This window comes from Zonotrichia leucophrys, chromosome 4, assembly GCF_028769735.1.
Source record: "Zonotrichia leucophrys gambelii isolate GWCS_2022_RI chromosome 4, RI_Zleu_2.0, whole genome shotgun sequence".
Taxonomy (NCBI): Eukaryota; Metazoa; Chordata; class Aves; order Passeriformes; family Passerellidae; genus Zonotrichia; species Zonotrichia leucophrys.
In genome coordinates, this window is record NC_088173.1 from 47,075,660 (window position 1) to 47,086,302 (window position 10,643).

The 10,643-nt window shown below is 36.1% G+C and overlaps 1 long non-coding RNA gene across 1 annotated transcript; it reads left to right on the forward strand.

Annotated features, from left to right (window-relative positions):
* The first annotated feature begins 6,329 nt into the window (after nucleotides 1-6,329).
* On the forward strand, nucleotides 6,330-10,091 carry LOC135446429 (uncharacterized). The gene is made up of 4 exons (XR_010439808.1): nucleotides 6,330-6,399; nucleotides 6,680-6,776; nucleotides 7,781-7,934; nucleotides 9,897-10,091. It is a non-coding gene; the product is annotated as an uncharacterized LOC135446429 (long non-coding RNA).
* Nucleotides 10,092-10,643: the final 552 nt, after the last annotated feature.

Below are 10,643 nucleotides of genomic sequence, written 5' to 3' on the forward strand. Positions count from 1 at the left end.
CTCCTGGAGGGAAATTTTCCATGTGAACCAGTTGTGTAAGGGAGGATATTGGCATGGTAAAAAACAACATCCCAGCTCCTCAGGAGATGTTTCTTATTGTCCTTCTCCCTTATCTGGCTCAAAACCCAGTTTGTTGCTAAACAAAGGTTGGTTTGTCACGGTCCCCACACATCAAAAAACTCCTCCTCCCCTTTGGTTGGTGGTGCAAACCTGGCCTCAGCAAGGCACCCAGATGATTTTGCAAATGGCTGATTGTTTTGAGTCTTTAACCTTCAACATTTCAGTCTCTCACACAACTGTGTCTCTTGGCTTTTATTTTATTCATCCTATTTTTCAGGAAAGTCATAGAAGCAAAGTCTACTTCAAGACAAATGCAAAAATCCACCTTAATTACTACAGATACTGGAACATGCAGAACCACAGCAAATTTCAAGCATTTTATTAGTCCGTGTAAGAGCATGTGAAAGATCATCTTGACATTTCAAAATTGGTTCATAAATTCTACTGCACATGTTGTGATTTCTGACTGAGCCCTCGCTAGTTCTTAGTTTACTCTGCTGTGTGCTGTAGTGACTTCCAGTCCTGATACACAAATATCAGGTAACAGCACAAGTGGTTCCTCTACTTCCCTAAGGTGCAATTACTATAATTCCTGTTGGCTTGCTCAACAGCAACATCACTAAAATTTTTGGGTTTGCTAATAATTTCTTAGTCTGGCATCCTTAGCAATCCTAAAGTGCTGAGCATGCCTTCTAATATATAAATATATATGTATTTATATAAAACATATAAATGTTAATTTAATCAAAACCATAGCTCAGGGTGTCTTTCAACATTAAAAAAAATTGCTGGGAAGCAATATTGGGTTAAAATATTTCATCCCCACACTTTGCTCCTGCCCAAAGCCATACTATGAAGAGAACTGATCTGAGATCCAACTAAACTGTTTTCTTCTTAAGGAAAAAAAAAAGACAAGTGTGTTGTTGGATGGCTGAATCCATTATCTGCTGTGGTTGAGGGCTGCCCACAGAGATGGTTGTTTCTCACATGTAGAAAAAGGTCTGTACTGCTTAAGGTTCTAAAGCCCAGATCATATAATTAGAAATGAGATTTTTGTTTCTGCAAGCTCATACCTCTGTCTGCACCAGGCCAGCTCATGCTGAGCCCCATCACCGCTGTTCTGATGTCTCTTTACAGCCATGCTGACCCCTCAAAGTCCAAGGAGTCATTTCAGCTGGTGAATTAAGGCACCAATCTGCATTGAGGCACCAATCTCCATCCTCCAGATTTATTTTCTGTCATGGAGGCGTCAGTAATGAAAAAAAGGTTTGTGCACTATATCTCAGGCAGGTGCAGGTGGGTTTGCCTGTGCTAAAAGCTGATTTGTGTCATGTGAGCACAGCCAAGGGCACAGTAAACCCATGCTAGCAAGCAAAGCAGAGAGGCAGAGCACAGATGCCTGAATTTGGTGCCTTATGAAATTTATGGTCAGTGGACAATGTGTCTGGGACCTCTCCACATCTGCCCAGATGTGTGCTTGCACCAACACTGTCGTTCAGGTAGGCAGCACAGTGGGTAGGGAACAGGGTCATTTGACAGTAAAACCCACACAACAGGCTGACTGGAGTTAACAATGAAGTTTAAAATTTAATTGAAATTGCTTACAGATGTTTTAGGGTAGACTTTTTCTCAATTATTTAACTAATGCTATAAGAGCATGTCACTGAGAAGAACCACTTTGATCCAGGCTGTGTACAAACAGCCAGCTTCTGTGCATCAACACTTCCCTAAGCATGCCTGTAAATTAGACATTCAAATATTTAAGATCACAGCAGACTGTAAAATAAAGATGTTTTAGAATGTACTGTATATTTCCACGGGGACTTGGCATAATCAAAGTAAAAGTGCTAGCCCAACATTTTGACTGAAGAGCTGGGAAGGGAAAGAAAGAGAGTAGAGGTATTGGTGTCAGCAGGGGGTTCATAATCTGAATAAACTTTCAAATGGAAACGGTATGGAAAAGCTCTGTACCTTAAGGGCAGAACAGCTTTATTGTATCAAGTAGTTTATTTGGTTTGTTATGGCTCTCTCTGCAGAACAAAATTACCAGTGTCTGCTGGCTAAATGGAAAACACTTGGATCATAAAAATATCAAATGAATCTCTTTGGCAACCACTAAAAATCTACACACGTTTATGTAACTGTTATTTTTCTTCCTGTTATATACTGTCTGGAAATATAGCCTGAAGCTTCCTTAGATCTCTTGGAAAGAGCTAGCATGCAGATCCTTGCTGCAAAAATACATTGCTTAGTACAGGTTAATGTTTATTAAGCTCTTTGAAGGTTTTTATTCACTCCTTCATAACGATTTTTTTTTGTATTAGAAGAGCTCCACTTATTCATAGCAAACACAGATGTTGACAGGAAAGCCCTAACATCTGCTTTCCAGTGGCCATCAAGCTTTTGTGAATTAGTAAATATGGAACAGATTGTGAATTTGTTTTGAATGCTTTAAAGTGGGAGTATTTAATACCTGCCTCAGAGCTTTTGGGTCTCAGAGAAAAAGTGAGCTGCTGATGAATTTTCTGGTTGTTTAGGAGGCTTACAAAGCAGCACAAGGCAGCCTGCAAATGTGGGATTTCCCAGCTTCTTAAAACAAACCTTTGTGTAGTTTCTATATAAAGGAAAAAGCCAAATAAAGATAATTATTTCTGCTAACAGAGTCAGAGGAGGCCTTTTCTACAAGGTGATAGATGTGTATCTTTCCTACATAGGTCATGTGTCCCCATAAGAAATCAAATCTTTGCTGCAATTTGTCTTTAATCTTTTTTTGTTTAGTACTATTGTTTTCCAACAGAAACAAAACTGTTCTGTGACTTACAGATATGATCTCTCTTTTTGTCTAGACAAAATAATAATCCAAACACAGCAGAATCATGTTAGACACCCACTGATTTTATTAAGGTCAGTGACAATATGGCTCTAAATTTAAGAGAAACTAGTTTGTGGGGTTTTTTCCTCCACAGACTTGTTTCAATTGACTTAAAAGCTCCAAATGATTAATATATCTACTAAAAATAATTTTCTAGTTTATATCTATTACCAGATTTTCTAGCCACTTGGAGTCCCTTCCATAGAAGTTATTTCAGTGGTTGCAAGTAATCCTGTTTTTTTTATCTGATGCTCTTTCTATTACCCTTGGCTTTTCCACAAGAAGTTACTCTTTCACTAAATGAATTTGCTCAGATCTGCAAATTTTATATTTAGAAATTATGTGCTAGAAAGATCTAGACTCATTAGATCTATTCAAAATTCATGTAGATTCATGGGACATCTACATTAATTTTGGGATGTGGAGGATATTTAACCTTAGAGAAGAAAGAAGATAGGAGTGTCAGACTTTGAAGTGATTTGAAATCCCAGATCTATACCAAGATGTTCACTGGTGCTTACACAACTTTTCACTGGGGAAAGTTGCTTGCAAGTTCTGAAACAATACTTTTGATCAAGTGCCAGCATCTCAGCACTCATGTCTTTCTGCAGTTATTGTGTGTTGTCCAGTTCTTCTGCACACTGGTGTCACTTTTCCCAAATAACTACTTATTTTTGATCTCCAAGATGGCTCATTTTGCTATGAGGCTTAGAACAAAATTTCCCATTAGTGTTGATCAAGAAGATGATGATGGTTGAGAAGCCAGGTAGCACCTGGCTTCACACACTCTAATAACCTTACAATAACCCATCAAATTTTTGAGGATTCTCTTATCCTTTTGCCATTTTGATTAGAAAACTTTACGAGGAGTATGCATTTCAATTTTTAGTTTGGGAGTGCAGTTGGAGAGGGGTTCTGGGAGGATGAGTGAGCTGGAGATCAAAAGTGAGTTCTGTCACTGCAAATGGAGCCATGTGCTGCATCTGAAAGGCAATCAACCCAATCTGTCTGGCGTCCTCTGAAAGACAGAGGATCCCTTCAGAGAGAAAATGCCTTCTCCCTGCCTCTTGCATGCTTTGTTCTGCCTTTTGTGATCTTCATTCTCTGTGTTCCCTCAAAAAATAGCTCTGTTTCTGTGATTTATAGATCAAAATGAATTCTCTGATGTAGCTGGCTCTTGATCCCTTAACTGCTTTGAAAACTTGAATTAAGGTTTTCGGCTTGTGTAAGAATGTGCTTGGATGTCAATGGAAGCTTTTCAGCATAAAATTCATTTTCTACCCAACCCAAAGCCCTGGAAGGAGGAAATCAGTCACAGAGTCACCATCAGGATCTGTAAGTAACTCTGAAATTTGGACATACCCAACAATTACAAAAATAGAGCACAGGATTATGAAGCCATGTGCCAGTTTAGCTGTACCTTCATCCAGGAGAAACACATTTCCAGAAAGGTATGGGTAGTGAAAAGCACTTTTGGAAAACACTGCTATTCAAAGTCTAATTTTGCTTCACTTCAAGTGGCAGATTTTGCTGGCATTGGAGGAAAAGGTGGATATCATGAGGAGTTTTTCTGCTATCTGACATGAATTTGATCTTTTCTCACTTCTGTGTGTTCATTCACAAGCTAAGGGGTCTTCTGTTTTGAAGAAGATTTAAAGATTGCTTTAGCTGTAAAGAGTATATAGAGGAATGTTACTGGAGCACTGCTGACAGCTAAACCAGCCTGTCTTGTGTCCTCTGCCACAGGTCCATAAAGAAGAGGATCAATAATGTAATAACTCTCTCCTTTGAAGCCGCTGATTCTTTTTTTGCTTTTTGTGCAAATTTTACTAACCAAGATTTTGTTTCTCTAATCATCTGTAACAACATTTCCACGTAAAAAGGGGCAAACCCATTTTTTTGGTTGTAACTTATGCAATTGAGGTTCATTAGCAATTAGGTTCAGTTTCACTAGCCTACTTCCAGAAAAAACAAAAAAAAAGCATAGTCTTTGGACCTGAATGTAAATATAATATCCAGAGATATTATTTCACATCTATTATTTATTCAGTGCACAACAATCAATCCAATACCTTAAACTGCAGTAATATCAGCTTAATTTTCTCTTGGCTCCCTCCCCTTTTTCTATTTGAAATCTAGAAAGGGATAAAGTGGGGCAATTGCATTCTGTAGGAAATTGCCTTGCTGATTCCATATTTACAGCCTTTATTAACCTGACAGGGAAGAGTGGAATAGCCAGCAAATCAAGGACAGGGTTGAAAATGTCAAAGTTGTGGAGCATAACACCAGCATTACCAAAGTACATCAGGTGTTATTAAAAGTTTAATAGTTCCCTCTCATGACAAGTACAGTAATGAGAACAGAAAATACACAAAATTAATTTATTTTTATGCCAAAAATAATAATGAGGTGAGATGATTACATCCAATTTGCAATCTCAAACTTGTCATTTCCCAATGGACTGGACCAGTAATTTTAGTAGCTTAATTAAATCAGAGGTAATAATTCCTCCTCCCTTCCCCCATCTGCTCAGAAGAGGGAAAACTTAATGGAAAGGAAAGAAGATTTCCACAATAAAAAATTGTCTTTAGATTTGCACTCAAGAGAGGCAGGGACTAAGCAGTTTAATATATATTTTTATGTATGCTCTTGAACACTGTTGTTTCAGAACTTGTGAGTTAATATTTGGAAGAGACCTCAAGATTTGTTTTTACACCTTCCTGAAGGTGAATTGCTTATGCTGCATGGGAAAACTTTATAACTTTATTGTTTCTATAAACACTATATATATATGTGTTATTTTCCTAGAAATAATAGTAGAACAGTTTTCCTGTACATAAATATTTCAAGATGTGATCAAATAATACTCTTTGGCCTTAATATCTGTTCATATTGTAAACTTCTTGGTGCAGAATAATTGAAAGATTAATAAAGTAACTGACATCCACTTCAAAATCATACTCAACAGCACTACACAAGCCTCCAGTAATTAGTATTTTAATTAGTCACTTAGTTGCAGCCATATTTCGTTGCATTTCTACCTCGATATGTCCTGTAAAACTGAAGTGTCTATTTTATGTCTCCAATAACCATTAATTACAAATTAGGCCATCTCAGTGCTTAAGGGTTACAAGAGAAGACAATTTAATTCCATCTCATGTTTCTTGAAACCTCTATGAGGTTTAAAACTTTATTCTGTCAGCATCATCTCCATTTGATTGTTGCTCATCAATTTAATAATTTTTTTTCATTAAGATCTTCCAATCAACATCAACTTCTGAGTATAAAACCTAATTTGCAAGGTCTCTTAGGTTTTCTGTTAGCCATTTGGATATCCTAATTATTAGATAGATATTTATATCTGATGGATTTTTTTTCTCTTACATTCAGTTCCTCTTAGAAGATGGACACAGTGTTAATGGAAACAGCCTTAAAAGACTAAAGTGCTTGGTCATGCTGCCTAAGTGGTAGGTGGCAAAAAATACTTTAATACTATATCATCATCTACTGTGGATACTTCTAATGAGAATAGAAATCTAATGAGAATCCTTACCAACTTGTTTCAGTGCCCTTAGATACATAGTAAAAATCTGGAGGAAAACATATGGACTTATTACTAAGAAAATATGTAAATAACATTAAGGCTTATTGATCAGTAAATAATTATGAAGATAGCTTATATATATGTATATTAATGTCTAATTTGAGGTTTTCTTTTTTTTAATTTTTTTAATGGCCAAATGCAAGTTTCAAGATTGAGAACTAGAATTTTGGGCAGTCCCTTCAAGCCGTGAGATGATTTACTGGCAATACCACTTGGAGAAGGAACTGTGGTCACAACCAGGTGAGACTCAGCAGTGTCCAAGCTGCCAGAGGTGTGTGTTGCATGTCTGGGAAGATATCTGAGCTCTGAGTGGAGAATATAGACTAAGAATAAAACTTTTGCAAAAACATTGAGGGTCTTTCGAGCCAAAATCATTAGAACGTCAATAGTTGCATCATTGGATGCAGCTGCCAAAGGCACCTGGATGAACAGAGACAAATCAGATCCCTGAGAGTTTCCAGCTGGTGTGCAAGGTAGTATTAATAATAATGAGTAATAATAATAATAATAATAATAATAGTGATTAATAATAACAATCAAGTAACTTGGTGTTGCTGTCTTTGTGAATACATAAATAACAACACAGGCTGTGAGGCTACACCAGGACTTAAATGAAAAAATAAGCTTTCACTTATCCATTAACCTTCTATTTTCCTGGAATAAGTTGTTTCTATATTATAAATAAATTTTGTATCAGTACTTTTATTATGACAGGGATGAATGGGAGAGGGAGGTGAAGTCTGCTCTAAGCAGATGGTTGTCAAACACTGAACATAGAAATAGAGAATGCAAAACGAAATAAGATGTTCCCCCATTTTGTAGTTATTTCACAAATAGTGACTAAAAGTTACATTATAGACACAAGGAAAATGGTAAAAAACTCAGTAATGCCAGAAATGAAAAAGAAAACCAGCAAAGTTTCTGAGAAATAGTTTGTAAATTAAGTTGTGTGGTTACCCTAAGACCTTTAATAGTCAATGTTGATTGGACTGAAAACAACAAAAACAATCAAAATAATAAGAAGCATATTTGTTGATTGATAATTTCATATTTGAGACATTGAAAGGAAAATTAATTTTTACAAAAAGCCACAATGTCCTTGCTTCTGAGAAATCAAGTGTCTGCCATGGATGCAAAGGAAAGCTAATGAAAAGATAAGGAAACTTATCAGATAAGCTGCTGTCATCTGATTGCATCTGATTGTGGGTGAAAATCTAAATGCTCACTTTGTCATTTCTTTCCAGTTAGAGAATTCTTGTTAGTCTGCTCCCTGGAAAATGATAGATTGGAACAGTGTTTTCATATTGATTTAAAGGAATTTCTGCATAAGAGACATGGACTATTTGTTATGTAATGAAAAAGTGCACAGGTTCAACAGGAAATTGAACTACTGGGCAGGTATGTATCTAGCAGTCTTTTAAAGACAGAGTTTGTCTGCTTTGAAATCTTCATCTGTACAAAGGTGCCTGTATTTTGTTTCACAGATGAAACATGGGAGAGCAATTCCTCAATGGGAGTTTTTACAGGCTCTTGGTGAAACTGCAGAATCTGTTTGCTTGTTTAGGTTATGGGGTTACTTAACCTCAAACTTTAGAGCTTCTGTCAGAATTTATTGAACTGACAGAATAAAGAGGGGCTGCAACATGAATCCACTTAAGTACCTTTGAACTGTATTAAATTGAGGGTCTTCACTAGCTTTGATCATACATATATTTATAATATATAGTAATATTGAGGTTTTTATATAGTCTGTAAAGAATGGACATAATGTTGTGCTATAGTAACTGATAATTCCAATGTATGAAAACTCTACAAAATCAAAGGAAAATGAGGGTGGGTTTTTTTTCTCTTGGATAATTTTTAATTGAATTTAATTTTGAAGGGTAGCATTTCCTCATTCCTTCTGGAAAAAAGTGCTTTAAATCCAAAGTCTGCTTCCAACTAGCACTTCAATTACTGATGCCTCTTGTGCAAGAAGTAGAGAGGCATCACTTTTGTACAAAAAGGTATTGCTGTTCTAAACTCAAAGGTTAATTTGAGTGCTGAGAAAGTGTACAGTACTTTGGCAGTTTAACAGGTACTTTGAGCCCTTGTAAATTGGTTTATACTAGCAAGGATAAAAATTACAAGGGTTACTAATCTTCGTGCTGAAATCATTAAGCTAATTACCACCAACTGTTTTATTATCCAAGCATATTAAGGGAAATGTAGCTGCATCCTGGAGCAATGAGTAAAACCTGAGTAGGTATGTATCAGCCTGTGCTTTAAATGATGTGCTGAAAAATGCAGACTGAAGCTTGTGCACGTACCTGACACAACTTTCCCACTGGAAAACTTAGAAAGTATATATATATATATCAAGTGGAATATTATCTCTGCAAGCAGGTCCATTATTTCTCACAACATAACCACATCAGAGCTCCTTTTCTGGTATTTTTTACTAATTATTGTGCTCCCTCTCATTTGGCTTACATCTCTTCCACGCATCAGATAAGGCTATTATGTGTTATTATTTTTTCAAGTCAAAACTCCACACTTGCAAAATCTATTTGTAACACTGTAATTTGAGTCTTCCAAAGGAAATGAACAAATCTTGGATGATTCTCTTTTTTAATTAACGCTGTGAGTAGGGTTTTGATTTCCTTCCTTTTGTGTTTAACACAGAAAATATTTCCCATTCTCCCAAAAGGAAAGTGCAAATGCTTCCAAGAAGTCTTCCTAGGCTGTTGTAAAATTCTGAAAATGTACAAAAATTATTCTGAAAGAATAATATGCTGTGCTACACTTTACACCAAATATATGCCACTACCTTTCCCAGCACAGTTTGGCAAAATAGGTTCACAACCACATAAAAATAGTTTCTAGACTTTTTTCTTTTATAATTAATAACATACAGAACAAAAAAAAAGGCAAGCTGAATTTCCCAAAATGTATTTTAAATTTTTTTAAAACAACAAGAAAGCCTTTAGTGAATAAAAGTAACCATTTGTTTCAGTAACAGGATAAAAGTTGTTAATAAGTAACAATAATTTTCAGTTGTTGTATTATTTAAGTATTTTTATATTAAAAGCCATGTGGTGATAGGAAGCTTGTCAGGTAAACTTTAGCAATAAAACCACACTAGGCAAAGTGAGGATCATGAGGAAAAATTCAGGCTTAATATGTAGCCTTGAATATATTTAAATATTTCCTTTGGGTGTTGGGCCCTTGTAAGCAGGATAAATATTCTGCATAGAAGGAAATTACAGGAGGGAATTAGAGGAGAATAGTGAAAAAAAACCAAATAATAACAAAGAAAACTTTAAACAGTTTAGAATAATTGAAAAAGAGATGATTTTACTTTTCTGTTCGTGTTTCCAGCTTACAGAGAAGTGCTTTCCAAAGCAGAAGGACGGATTGCACAGAAGAGCAGGAGATTTGTTTTAACAGCCCAGCACGTCTCCTTTCAGCCCCACACCTCAGATGCTCTCAGCTCCCCAGGGATGAATCACAAAAATGAAAGGCAAATAATCTGTGGGAAAACAATGAACTAAATCAGTACAAATAAAAGATATAATTCCAGGAAGTTTTTGCTGGTTTGGGTGAGTCAAACTTGTACACAAGGCTCAGATTTCTTCTTTTCAGAGCATGCCCTCAGGTGGCTACCACAGTGATTTCTTCCCAGGGTGTTGTGCTGTTGTTTTACAACATCTGGAAAAAGGAGGCATGCGTCAATATAAAATTCTTATAATGAAGATGTTTTCAACATTATTGTAGCATAACCATTGTGCATACACCAATACATAATTCTTATAATGTTTTCAACATTATTGTATCATAACCAGACTGTTAAATTTTTTCCTCTCCTTTCCCCCATACATTTCCTCTGTATGTCAGAGGAAATCTTTTTTATGAGAAGCCCCACAATTGTATGCATGGGCTCTCTCAGCCCATGAAGCTGTCAAACCCAGGATGATTATGCCAAAAAATCTTCTGTACACACTGTCATACCCTTAACTGGTGTAAATTGACTTAGCCTCATTGACTTTAATGGCACTGTATTTGCAAAACACTTATGTCAACTCTGAATCTGAACCACTGTATTAAACCCATTACAATGGCAGATAA